Consider the following 15016-nt stretch of genomic DNA (forward strand, 5'->3'; position numbering starts at 1 on the left):
TATTCTCTTTAATAAATGAAAATATAGAAATTCTGCGTCACGTAAGGGCGTCGTGAGGCAGCTCCCAACTCTCTCACTGCTCATAACTTGCTGCTTCGCAATGCACCCTCCAGCAGCCCTGCTCAGATTGCCAATCACTCCACTCAAGACCCTCACTTGCCTGAATGCCTTTGCCCATGCTTTTCCCTTCTTCCTGGAATCCTCTGCCTCTTTACCTGGATAACCAAAGCTCTTTCTTTGCATCTTAGTTTCTACGCAAACCTTCTCTAATTTTCCCAGGCTGCATGATGTTTTTTATGTGTCCTTCATGCCTTGTGCATTTTTGTACCTGTGCTTCTATAAAATTATAATACAGTAAACTGCCTGTGTGCATAGATTATCCTTTAACTTGGGAGCTCTTCCAGGGCAAGAGCTTTGCTTAATTATTTTAATTCATCTTATGTAGTCCCTACCTTCTAACAGAATGTTTGTTGAATAAATGGAGGAATAATGGGAACCATAAAGGTAATAACGCATGATATCCACTGACATGTTGTCTTTGCTTTACATTTATTATTATTTAATTTTCAATTAAATAATATTTTTATTAATATCCCTATGAAGTGGATATATTTGTTAAACTGTTTTACAATTTTATGAACTTAACTTTTTTGTAGTTAAAAAGATTTCTGAATTTTTTCTAAAGTACCAGAACAATGTGTTGTTGAACATCAAAATGTGTGCATCTAGGCTGGATGCAGTGGCTCACGCCTGTAATCCCAGCACTTTGGGAGGCTGAGGCGGGTGGATCACAAGTTTAGGAGGGCGAGACTATCTTGGCTAACATGGTGAAATCTTGTCTTTACTAAAAATACAAAAAAGCCAGCCAGCTGTGGTGGCAGCAACTGTAGTCCACTACTTGGAAGGCTGAGGCAGGAGAATCATTTGAACCCAGGAGGCAAAGTTGCAGTGAGCTGAGATCACTCCACTGTACTCCAGCCTGGGCAACAGAGCGAGACTCTGTTTCCAAACAAACAAACAAACAAACAAAAACCAAAAACGAAAGTGTGCATCTAACTACTAGGCCATACTAACATTTTCTGAACTACTAGGTGATTTAAGGAAGGATTTTACCTTTGAGTATCACAGATTCCTCCTCCAAAATTAAGGAAATGTAATGCATAACTAACTGGTTTTCAAATTGGAATTTTTGAAGTTGGATCAAAGGTTATTATCGCCTACCAAAGGGAAATGCCAACATTATCTGTAATAAACCTTCATAGGCACTAGAATATCCAATCGTTGTCTTTAGTTTGACGTTTTGCATGCCTGACATGGTAAGACTGGCAATCTTTTGCTGATATGAAACTTAGATTGGCTGCTTCAGACTCTTCATTTATAGAATATGAAGAAGGAAGACAGGAGGAGAGTTGCTTTCAGATTAAGTAGAGTTTATAGAAAGAAAAATAAAAATGCTTTCAGAAAATGATTTCCAGTGAGAAAGGAAGATGTAGATCAATATTATCGGAAAAATAAGAAACCGTGGAACATAATCTCCTTGGTCTCCTGCAGCGCTAAAAACCTTCCCTTCAGCCCTGTAAGGTGTCACCACGGAAAGTTCTGAGAAGGAAGAAAGAGGAAGAAAGTAGAGAAGATGTTCATTTATACAACGTGACCTTCTATGTGAAAGATTCTGCCTTAAGTATGGCTCAGAATCTTCTGGAATTGCCCTAAGAAAGCAACTGTAAACTGATAAATACACACACATACCATGTTCTTAGGACATTTCAGAGTAAACCATGCCCGTTTTTAAACAAGGGTTGAAACTCTGAAGAAGGGAATGGCATGAGTTACTTATTTTTGTGGCTTTTAGCCTAAGGGCAAGCCAAACTCGGGGCCAAGCAGGGCTACTATGGTTGCTGCCTTTCTTTTTTTTAGCTGAGTAAGCAGAGAACAGATTTTTTTTTTTTTTTTTTTTTTTTTTTTTGAGACAGAGTTTCGCTCTTGTTACCCAGGCTGGAGTGCAATGGCGCGATCTCGGCTCACCGCAACCTCAGCCTCCTGGGTTCAGGCAATTCTCCTGCCTCAGCCCCCTGAGTAGCTGGGATTACAGGCACGTGCCACCATGCCCAGCTAATTTTTTGTATTTTTAGTAGAGACGGGGTTTCACTATGTTGACCAGGATGGTCTCGATCTCTTGACCTCGTGATCCACCCGCCTCGGCCTCCCAAAGTGCTGGGATTACAGGCTTGAGCCACCGCGCCCGGCCTGAGAACAGATTTTACGGTAACTAAAGCTACTGGGAAGTAAAGGGGAATTATCCTAAAAGGAATAGTCAGAGAGAAGATGCCCCCAGTTTTGTGCATAAACTCTGTCCAAATTGCTGGCTGGTCTCTGAATTGTGCATGTCTGGGTGAGGCTGCTAGCAACTCTGCTAAAATAAAAGATCAGAACTCGGATTTGAGGTGACCCAAGAGCCACGATGTGCAGTTCAACACCAACAAAATTAATTTTTTTCCAAAAACAAAAACACAACCCAATTTTCAGGAATATAATTGAATTCAGAGACTTCACAACATAAGACACTCAATGATGAGGCTGCAATCCCAAAGTGCATGGCATTTAATAACCAGGAAAACATGACCAAAATGCAAAACAAGTTATAATCAACCAAGAACAATCTCAGCACAACATGTGGAAATTCATATCATATATGGACTTTAAAGCAGCTGTATAACTATGTTCAATTACTTTAAAAATTGTCTGAATTAATGAAAAGACGGAAAACTTCGGCAGTGACATGAAAACTATCATAAAAGAATTAAGTGGAAATTCTAAGAACTCAAAAACACAGTATCAGAAAAAAGAGAAAGAGAGAGGAAGGAAGGAAGGAAGGAAGGAAGAAAGGTTGGTTACAAGGTAGAATAGAAGTACTAGAATAATAGTCAGTGACCTAAAATTTATATCATTAGAAATTCTCCAAAATGAAAAGGAGAATAAATTAAAAAGTAGATGGAAGAAGAGAAAAAAAAGACATAGAAGCTTATAAGATAATAATAAAAATGCTAAGATATTCATGCTTGCAGTCTCATCAGAGAGAAATGAGGCAGATGCAGTATATGTTTGAAGACATAATAACTGAAAACTCCCCAAATTTGTTGAAAGACTTAAAGTCTGTAGAATTCTGAGGCTAAATGAACCTCAAGCAAAATAGATACCAAAAAAAAAAAAAAAAAAAATCTTAGACACAATAGAGAAAACTGCTAAAGCCAAAGATAAAGAGAAAATCTTGGAAGTCATCAGAGAAAAATAACACATTTTTAGAGGAAACTAATGGTTTCAATCAGCATTAACATCTTTATGAGAAACTACAGAGGTCAGGAGACAATGCAATATCTTTAAAGTGATGAAGTTTTTTTGGTTTTGTTTTTGGTGGGTTTTTATTTTTGAGACAGAGTCTCGTTCTATCGTACAGTGGTGCAATCTTGGCTCACTGCAACCTCCATCTCCTAGGTTCAAGCAATTCTCCTGACTCAGCCTCCCAAGTAGCTGGGACTACAGGCATGCTCCATCACACCCAGATAATTTGTATATTTTTAGTAGAGACAGAGTTTCACCATGTTTGCTAGGATGGTCTCCATCTCTTGACCTCGTGATCCACCCACCTTGGCCTCCCAAAGTGCTGGGATTATAGGCATAAACCACCGCACCTGGCCTAAAGTGTTGAATTTTTTAAAAAGTCCTGTCAAACCAGAACAGTTTATTTAGAAAAAAAATAACATTCAGGAATAGTGATGAAAATAAGGCATTTTCAGATGCAAGGAAGCTAAGAACATTCATCTGTAGCATACTTACAGCAGAGGGAATGCTAAAGAAGATGTTTCCGTCTAAAGAAAAATTGACACCAGATGAAGACTCAGAGCTTCAGGATGAAACAGCTTCAGAAAGGCTAAATATTCAGGGAAAAAATAGAAACAATTATTTTTTCCTCTTAATTTCTTTGTAATGCATGGAGCTACTGAAAGCAAAAATTATACTAATGTCTTGGTGATACATAATAATCTGGAAGTAAGATAAATGAGAATAGTATAAAGAATGAAGGGGGATAGGCAGAGCACGGGATTTCGCGGCCAGTGAGGTAGTCTGTATATGCTATAATGATGGGTACATTTATTACACATTCATCCAAACCCATTTAATGTGTACCAAGAGTGACCCCTAGTGTAAGTGATGGATGCTGGGTGATAATGATGTCCCAATGCAGGTTCATCAGTTGCTACAAATGCACCACTCTGGTGGAGGAAGTTGATTATGGGTGAAGCATGCATGTGGGGTGGGGAAGAGGGTATATGGAACATCTCTGTAACTTCTGCTCTATACTGCTATAAACCTAAAATTGCTCTAAAAATATATTTATTTTAAAAATGGAGAAAAGGCAAATAGATATATGTACTTTCAAGGCTTCTACATGTTATGTGAAGTGGTATGTTAATTCTAAGAAGAAATAAAGATTTTCTAAAGACACATGTTCTAAATCCTAAAGCAACCACTTAAAAATGATGCAAAATGACATATTAAAGAGCCAATAAAGAAATGAAAATAAAATTCTAAAAACATGGTATAATTACCTAAAATCAGAAGGAAAATGGAAGAGAGGAACAAAAATGGGGTGAGGAACAAAAATGAAATAAATAATAAAATGATAGACTTAAATCTGACCGTATCCATAACTATGTTGAACATAAAAAACTAAACACTTCAACTAAAGCCAGATACTATCAGAACAAATCAAAAATAAAACACAATTTTACAATGTTGCTATTGATGTACATTACATATAAATATACAGGCTCTAAGTCAATGGAAGGAAAATATATACCATTGAAATGGAAGGCATGAGAAGTCTGAAGTAACATGTTGCTATCACATAAAACATATTCTAAAATCAGGAGCGTTAAGAGAAATTAAAAATAAAAGCCCTGTGAGACAGGTAGGAGATGCTGTTATTACCATATCACCGTAACAGATGAGAAAAATAAGACTTTAAAAGGTGAGCCTTGTTTAAGAATGTTTGGCTTAAAATACTTCAGACCAGAGTACAAGTCTTCTTATCCTCAGTAGCTAACAATGATCAGCATGAGGAAGTTAGTCCATCAATGACTGCTCAAAGAACAATCTGCTACCAGTCATGAGGGCACCGTGACCCAATGACACACTATCCACACTGCCATTCACAGCATACTATGCACAGTGCTCAGATATACTGTAGTCACTGCAGTGGACAGTCACTGTCTTATCGGTCCAGAAACTTAGAATTACCCCTGCACCATCAGCCACATGTTTACTGTAGAGACTTCTAGATTACTGCAGCATGACCCAACCCTGGCCACTCTTGATTTCCAAGAATCTGTGTATGATATAACAAGGTCCTCTGTTTTTATGTTCTTCATAATTTTGAAACTAAAATTGAGTAGGTTTCATTAATTGGGTACCTGAAGTTGCAATGTATTTAACATAGGTAGTTTGTGGCCATGTCTATCTGAAACAGATTTGAAACTTAGAGAAAGCTGTTCAGAAGCGAGACAATAAAGAAAAGGAAAAGAGGAGAAAAGAGGTCGGACGTGATGGCTCACACCTGTAATCCAAGCACTTCGTGAGGGCGAGGCGGGTGGATCATTAGGTCAGGAGATCAAGACTATCCTGGCCAACGTGGTGAAACCTGTCTCTACTAAAAATACAAAAATTAGCTGGGTGCTGTGGCATGTGCTTGTAATCCTAGCTACCCAGGAGGCTGAGGCGGGAGAATCGTTTGAACCAGGGAGTTGAAGGTTGCAGTGAACCAAGATTGAGCCGCTGCACTTCAGCCTAGTGACAGAGCGAGACTTTGTCACAAAGAGAGAGAGAGAGAGAGATCAGTGGAAGTAAAAGAAAGTGTTGGAAAAAGTTCAAATCTTTTATTTCAGCTGATTCCTGAAACCCATCTTCATTCCCATACATGGGTCCTTTGAAAATTATGAATACTTTTCAAATGATTCTCCTTTTGGCTTATGTTTATTCTTGTTGTATTGTATCTGTCTCGTGCTAAAAAAGAAATGGAAAAAAACAGAGTTGACAAATATATTCATTTACTCCTTAGAGTTACTTAGAATTGGGAGTATCTCTCCCATTCATAATGTTTTTATTTTTAAATGTAAAATAGAAAGATTGTTTAATAAAACACACACGCGCGCACACACACACACACACACACATTTCAAGCAGCAGCAGTAAGCTGATGACAGAGATCTTTTGGGAGAAGGAAAAGGACTTTTCAGGATCCTTACATTTTCATTAAATTGCCAGCTGCCTATTCTCCGTCCACAGCAGGCAGGTTCAGCATGGTGCACTGCTGGGCCTGCAGCAATAATCCACAGCAGCAAGTACAGTGCATCATCCAATTATATGGTCTATTGTTTCATTATTCACCCTACATCGGCTGCACCTGTCACAAACCCCATCTTCTTCATTTTCCACTTGCAAGCTTACCCTTCCCCTGCACATACAGCAATCATATCCTGCTCTGAGTAACTTTAGTATCCCATCAGTCTCAGTAAGCAACATGCTTCACTTCAATGATACATTTAGAAATAGTATTCCTACCCCTACCACCCATTTAGGTCCATATTTTGCCGTGAACCTAGAGTAATGAGAGTGAATTATGAAAATAGAAATTTGGTAACACAAAATTAAAGTAGCTTCTATCCCCTGCTCTTTGATGCACACCTCAATGCAAGTAAAGTCGCACACAAAACAGACATACCCCATACACCCTGCACACACACATACCACATACACAGAACACTTACATGCACACATACACACACAGGCACAGCCACACACACCGGGAGAGCCTGGCATTTGGTCAGGTAGTTAATTAACGTAACACATTTTTTGAGTCATGCTACATTTTCCTTTTGTTAAATCACTCAAATAACACGTTGGCAACACTATAGGTTATAAAAGGGAAATTTAAATTTTACATCTATCTTAAAGGAAATTACATTGCAGCAGGTGAAGAAAATATATACATGGAGACTATTTCTCGACAATTAGTAAGAAAGTCTAGAAATGAGATTCAGGACATCTGGGCCCTATCTCCAGCTTAAACAATCAGCAGCTAGGCAAAAACAAACAAGAAAACAAAGTCAGATTTTTCATAGACATTATATTATATAAGGAATTTATGAAGTAATTATAAAAGCCTGGATAAGCAAAGATGAATATTGAAATAATAGTGCCAATTACTATAAAAATTAGCTATCCTCTCAAGGACGGGGAAAAATTGGAAATCATGCAGGTTACTGCTGTAAGCTTTTAAAACTAAGCACTAGGCATGACCCCTTTGTGTCTCTGGCTTAATGTAGTATGACCTCCTCGGCCTCTGATGCCATGACTTTCAGTCTGATAGCAACCTTCTAGTGCTAACTATTCCAATGACAGAAAGAGTCATACAGTGAGGAGGGTGAGAAAAGGACAGTAAAAATAATATTGCCCCATGTGTACAGCAAAACCCACGTAACTACACAAAAGGAAGTCTTCATGCAATGTACACACCTACTACCTGGTTGGTCTTCCATCTAGGTCATCAGAAGGAGAACACTGTAGCTGTTTGCTTGTATGAGGGTAGAAGAGGGACAGATCTGAAAGAAAATCTCGGGAGATTGGTTGGATATGTCTGTTATTTCTATTAGATACCTACATGTTGAACTAGGCAGCTGAATATGCAAGTCTGGAATTCAGGTGTGAGGTTCTTTCTGGAGATAGTAATTTTGAATTTATGAGAATCTAGTTAGTATTTAAAGTCAGAATATCCTATGAAATCATCAAAGGAGTGAGTGTGGATAGAAGAGGAAATAAACTGAGAGAGAAATGAACTAAGATGTGAGTCCTGAGCCATACTGAGGGTTAGTGGTTGGTAGGAAAGAAATATTCAGCAGGAAAAAAAGAAAAGAATAAGACAGAAGAAATAGCAGAGCAGACCCGTGGTGCCCAGCGTAGCCAGCTTGCAAAGACTTCCAGGCAGAGGACCTGATCATCTTGGCTGATGCTTATATCGTTCAGGATCAAATGATAAGATAACGTACCAGATACTTAAACAGAGAAAATTTGATACAGATCATCACTAACTACCTGTTTAAGAAATGAAAATAAATAAATAAATAAAATATCAGAGGTCAGAGGAAGCCGCTATTACCAAGGGCCTGGGGAAGCAAAATAAAGTGACTGGAATTTGTAAATCAAGAAGTTTGGGAAAAAGAAGCTGAAACAGGCATTCCAGGAGGGAATGCACTGAGTTGGTGTGTATATCTCAGCTCAGAAAAGAAGCCCTAGACAACTAAAAAAGTGAGAGGCCAGCTGGTGCTAGTGTCTCTGAGAAGACATGATAAAGCTGGTAGCTGGATCAGCATGTGCTGAAAAAAAATTGCCATTTTTCATGGATAAATGCAATTGTATATATTTATTGTAGAGAACATGATGTTTTGATATATTTATACATTGTGGAATGACTGTCAATCTAATGAATATACTTATTATTTCATATAGTTACCTTTTGTGTTTGGTGAGAACCTTTAATATCAAATTTCTTAGCCAAATTCAAGTACACAATACATTTTTATTAGCTGTAATTACCATAGTGTACAATAGAACTCCTGAACTTATTCCTCCTGTCTTACTGAAATTTTGTATCCTTTGACCAACATCTCCACAACCCCAACAGCAGCCCTTGGTAATCACCAGTTGACTCTCTGCTTCTATGAGTTTAACATTTGCAATCAAACACTGCTATGGGAAGGCACTGCTGCTTCCTTGGTGAACAAACACGGTTGGGATATTGTCACCAGGAATGGAAAGCCTAAGCCAGAACAGGGTGAGTAGGATGGACAGTGTTCCTTTATTTTTTTTCCTGAACACTTCCAGTCTGTTGAGCTCAATGACCTGACTGGTTGACTGGATGAGGTAGAGTCTTTGTAAGAGACCAGTAAGTGGCTGAGAGAACAGGTAACAAGAGTGGCCTGTTATGAAACCTGGAAATGAAACACACTAAGAGAATTACGGTAGCGATCATGAGCCAGGCACTATTCTGTAAGAAATAAGAAAGAGCCATGGTGGGAGTTGAGAGGTGGGAAGAATAATCTATGGCAACAAGAATGTTTTAACCAAAATCTACTGAGCGCCAAACCTTTGTGAACAATATGGTCTGGGTATCTTGAAAGACAGAATTGTAATTGGCCTTTCAACCTTTCAGCCAAGCGATTGGCCTTCCAACCAAGGAGTGACATTCCTTTTCTCTGTAAAGCATCAGCTGATCCATGTTTTAGGCAGCTGGGACACATGTTCTCAGTCACAACAACTCAACTCCACTTCTGCTGCCCAAAAACACCTCTAGACAGTAGGCAAATGAAGAGATGTGGCTGCGTTTTAATACGACTCCATTTATTGGCAATGAAATTTGAATTTGATATAATGTTTAAATGTCATAAAATATCACTCCCTTTTTGATTTTTTTAAACCATTTAAAAATGTAAATACCATTCTTAGCTCATGGGCCAGAAAAACACATTTGCTGTTGTAGGGTGTAGCTTGCCCATCCTGTGTTTCCACTAAGGCTCTCCCTTCAAAGAGCATGAAAACTCAGATAACAAGACATAGACACCGAAATATATGATTAAAGGTAGAAAATATAAATATGATTTTGGAGGGATATATTAACATTCTCACGCAAGTTCAGAAATCTAGGAAAACCATGGAAGAAGTAGAATACAAGAAATTGCAATGACTTAGAAACTGCTGACCTAGACATGGATGAATCACCAGCTCTCAATTCGCAGAGCAGGCAGAGCAGATGTGCTTGTTTGGGTGAAACCTCACATTATTCTTTGCAGCCCTTACAGAGCCCAGTATTAGTCCTGCCTTCTCTGTTTGGCTACTTTCCATAAATCAGCAAAAGCAGCAGGTTGGAAATTATTATTTTCCTCGAGTTAACATTTTCTAATCTGATCTGTCTTAATGGATCAAAGTAACACTGGACACTACAGAAATGTGAGATGACAGAAAGGAAGTGACCAGACTATCACAGACTAATATAATTTCCCTTTGCATGAATGATTTTCCAAGAAGCACCAACAGGACTCAGAGAAGAGATGGGAAAGAAAAGTGAACTGTCTGGATGAAATTAGCTTCTGCCAAATCGCACCCCTCCTGCTTCCCGAATGACTTGCTTCGGAATTTATGCTTATAAAAATCACATTCTCCTTCATCGCAATTTTAAAGGGGCTACTATAAAATCACTCTTCATCTCCCCGTTTTCTCTCTACCCACACCACTATTCCCAAATCAGGTAAAGTAAGAGGAAACTGGACACCAGAAAGGAAAAAGGACAAAATCGTTAAAGGCATGTGAGCACTCGAGCCAAAATCTGAGGGTTCCAACCCTGTTTCTGCCACTTTAGATTGTTAAACTTTGAACAAGGTAGATGATTTGATTACTTTGTGCATAAGTTTCTTGATAAAGAAATAGAGATAATAATGGCATCTATCCCATAGAATTTTTATGAGGATTCCTTAGGTTAATTCACGCAGATTGCTTAAAACAGTCCCTGGTGCAGAATGAGCATTAAAAATTATTATTGACTCTAAAGTCTTACATCAAAGCTATTGCTGACTTCTCGTGACCTAGAGTAGGGGTCCCTAAACCCCAGGCCACAGAAAGGGACTCGTCCATGGCCTGTTAAGAACTGGGCCACACAGCAGGAGGCTGTGTGAGCAAAGCTTCATCTCTATTTACAGCCACTGCCTATTACTCCCGTCAGCTCCGCCTCCTGTTAGATCAGAGGTGATATTGGATTCTCATAGGAGCACAAACTCTGTTGTGAACTGCACACGCGAGGGATGTAGGTTGCACGTTCTTTATGAGAGTCTAATAACCAACGGTCTGTGACTGTCTCTTGTCACCCCCAGATGGGACCATCTAGTTGCAGGAAGACAAGCTCAGGGCTCCCACTGATTCTATGTTATAGAGAGTTGTATAATTATTTCATTATCTATTACAATGTAACAATAATAGTCATAAAGCGCACAATAAATGTAATGCGTTTAAATCATCCAGAAACCACTCCCTCACCCTTCGTCTGTGGAAAAATTTTCTTCCACAAAACCAGTCCCTGTTGCCAAAAAAGATTGGTTGGGGACTCATGATTTAGAGGATCCGCTACAAGCTCTCAACATTCTACAGTACCCTGAGCCCATTCCGGTCTTACACTCTTGTACTCACTATTTTCTCTAGCTGGAAAGGTATTTCTATTCGTATTCTTAAAAATCCTGCTCATACATTAAGATCCAGTACTAAAATTGGCTTGATTTTGTGCATTTTCTCTGCCTCCACCAAGCATTTAATTCCTTCTGTTATGAGCTTTTGTCATTACAGCTTTTCTTAGCTTGTGTGGTGTCTAAGTTAAAATGGCTGTGCAGGAACCCTAGCTCTCTGGTATGTCCAGTATAAAAGATATGAAAGGGCGGGGCACGGTGGCTCACTCCTGTAATCCCAGCACTTTGGGAGTCCGAAGCAGGTGGATCACTGAGGTCAGGAGTTCAAGACCAGCCTGACCAACATGGTGAAACCCTGTCTCTACTAAAAATACACAAATCAGCTGGACGTGGCGGCAAGTGCCTGTCATCCCAGCTACTGGGAAATGGAGGTTGCAGTGAGCCGAGATGGCACCATTGCACTCCAGCCTGGGCGACAGAGCAAGATTCTGTTTAAAAAAAAAAAAAAAAAAAAAAAAAAAAAAAAAAAAAGATATGAAAGAACTTTTATTACTCTGGGGCAGAGGATAGACTTTCCCACCTCTGTTCCCACCTCTGTTCAATAATATTTGTTAGCCTCTGCTTCATACACAAAATAGAGTTGCAGGGTTTTATTATTCTTTGACAGAAAATGTTCTCAGTGCTTTGGCTCTTAAGAAATTTTCTTCCTTTGGTTCTTCTTGGTATAGCTAAAAGAGACTTTAAAAGAGTAATAAATAGCATATGAAAACCTAAAGGGAAATAAGCAAAGGTACACACAGGCAGAAATCATAGAAAGCCCTGGTTCTTGTTACGGAGTAGAGGTTTCAGGTCCTGCCTGAAAACTGAGCTCACGGGCAGGAGAATGCAGCAGAATGAGGTTGTGAATTGAGCTTAGAAATATGTTTTTCAAATCTTAGCCCCAAGACCTGATAGTATTGTGAACTTGGACAGATCTATTTGTCCATGAGAATGGATTTCTTCATAAATATATAGATTTATAAATGGCCAACACTGCAAAATGCTAATACAATTATTAATTGAGTACTCGTTAATGACAACTTTTGGCACTAACGGGTGTGCTTTGGCTGTGTGGGGGTGGTGGGTATGTTATTTGTGTGTTCCATATCCTTAGGAATAACATTCTGATTCTAGAGCGATACTACCACCGGCTTCCCAGCCTGCTTCTTGCTCTCTATAACCCAAGTGGTAATTCCACTGACAGACTTTAAAAATCTGAAAGCCTCGATAGATTTTAAAGCACAGTCCAAGGGTACACAGGGATCCTGGGGCCCGCCCACTTCTGGTGTCAGATTTAACTACCAGCGGCCCCATAATAGTCTGGCCTTGGTATTAACAATATCAATATGTTATATTCCAAAACTTCTCCATCAAAAATACAAATAGATGTCTGCCTTAATCTGACAGCAACCACAATGTCCAATACACTAGGAATTACAATGGTATGTTAAGAGACTTGCTAAAGCTTCAGGCCTGACTTCCTTCAATAAGACTAGGGCCAGGACCAGTCAGGATTGCTCTCAGCTTGGAGAAAAGGAAAAAAAAAAAATCTATGAAGGACGAAGAGGTAAGAGAAAGCGCGGGGTGGGCGGGGGGGAGAGGGGGATTATCTAAGATTTTTTTTTTTTTTTTTCTAGAATTGGGAAGGTTTTAGAAGCATGGGTTAAAGAATAGCCCATAGTTAAAATCAGAATGAAAGAGAACAGATTCGTATCACCTGGAAACAATAATTGAATGGAAAGGTTACATAAAGGAACTTCTTGAGGTGATGGGGGTGTTCAGAAACTTGCTAGCGGAGGTGATTGCATTTACTAAAACTCATCTAATGGTAGTATTAATTATCTAAGGGTATGCTTAAAATGGGTGAATTTTATCGTATGTAAACTAAACACCACAATTAAGTTGTGACCAATCCCAGACAGGATGCTCTGGGCTCCAGCCAATGAGGTGCTGCCAGGTGGGTGAGCTTGTGCCAGCCTCCTGCGATGTGGGGAGCACCTGAGCCAATTGCTTTGTTTTGTTTTTCCTGGCTGGAGAGTTAACACCGCACATGCTCCTTAGGGGCCAGCGCTGCAGCTGTAAAAGCCCTCTCTCGGCAACTCCTTCAGACTTGAAAGAAGATGGCAACGCCTCTGATTTTGGGAACTGGACTCCAGGAAGACTTTTTAGGGCTGCATAGGAAGCTGAGTGGTGCAGTATCTCAGCAGCTGTCCCCGAATGAGCGGACAGCTGGGGATGGACGTCTTTACAGAGAGCCCTCACCCAGGTGAGTGTAGGACCTATGTCAGACTCCACTGTGGGGTGGAAGAGTTTGGCAGTGACTCCCCATAGGAAGGTCCCAGTTTTTCAGACTTAGAAATGTGGTATGGCGCATAAAGCAACACAGAAACTATGTCCGAACGTTGGTTCTCATATTTCAGTTCCTGGGGAGCTTCAGTGGCCTCATCTTTGCAATCTTTACGTCGGGAGCTGCCTGCTTTAAAGGGATGCGTGCGGATTAAAGGAGAGAAACCCAAGTGCCAGCACTACCAACTGTTCAGATGTCTCAGGACTTTGAGGGTTGCCTGGACTGGGGACTTCCAAGTGCTTTAAACGAGGAACTCCAGGCAAACATAGATCCCTCCCTCACCCCTTCCTTAAAGCTTTAGGTGCCCAAATTTGTATCTTCTTAATGATAATTATGGCACCTGTGTGGGATAAGGGTTATGGAGGGGTAGGGGAAAGGATAACATGAGTATGTGGTTTCTCGAAGACAGTGGTAATATTCTGAACTAGAGTAGCAACATTTGCAAAATTAAATGAAAAGAAAATGCGGTGGATTTAACCCCGGAAGTGTGGGCAGGGGTAGGAGTGGGAATCTAAATTGTGAGCAGACACGTAAACATCCATTAAAGCTTTCAACCCTATTCTAGGGGGCAATAGAATCAATTACTTGTAAACAGATTTTGGGAATAGAGGATAATTTTTCATTTTGACTGAATTGTTGTCTTGAACCATCTGGTTTTGGCTCCCTTGTTTTTAACCAATCTGATTTCATCAGATCACCTATAGTTATGATGTTTACTCTGCTAAGAGTTTCTTCTGCTGTGCAGGAGCTCTTTAGTTTAATTAGCTCCTACGTGTCAATTTTTGTTTTTGTTTCAATTGCCTATGCTTTTACTTAGTCGTAAATTCTTTTCCAACATTTATTACCAGAATGATGTTTTCTAGGTTTTCTTTTACAATTTTTAGACTTTGAGGTCTTATATTTAAATGTGTACTCTATCTGGAGTCAACTTTTGTGTATAGTGACATATAGAGGTCAAGTTGTATTCTTCTGTGGCTAGCTAGCTAGCTGTTGTAGCATCATTTATTGAATAGGGAGTCCTTTCTGCATTGATTATTGTTGTTAACATTGTTGAAGATCAGATGGCTGCATATGTGCAGCTTAATTTCTGAATTCTCTATTCTGTACCATTGATCTCTGTGTCTGTTTAACCAGTACCATGCTGTTTTTGTTATTGTAACCTTCTAGTGAAGTTTGAAGTTGAGTAATGTGATGCACCCAACTTTGTTCTTTTTGCTTAAGATCACATTAGCTATTTGGGCTCTTGTTTGCTTCCATATGAATTTTAGAATATTTTTTCCTAGTTCACTCTAAAATGTCATTGATAGTTTGATAAGAATAACATTTAATTTGTGCATTGCTTAGGGCA

This window comes from Saimiri boliviensis, chromosome 15 (assembly GCF_048565385.1).
Source record: "Saimiri boliviensis isolate mSaiBol1 chromosome 15, mSaiBol1.pri, whole genome shotgun sequence".
NCBI lineage: Eukaryota > Metazoa > Chordata > Mammalia > Primates > Cebidae > Saimiri > Saimiri boliviensis.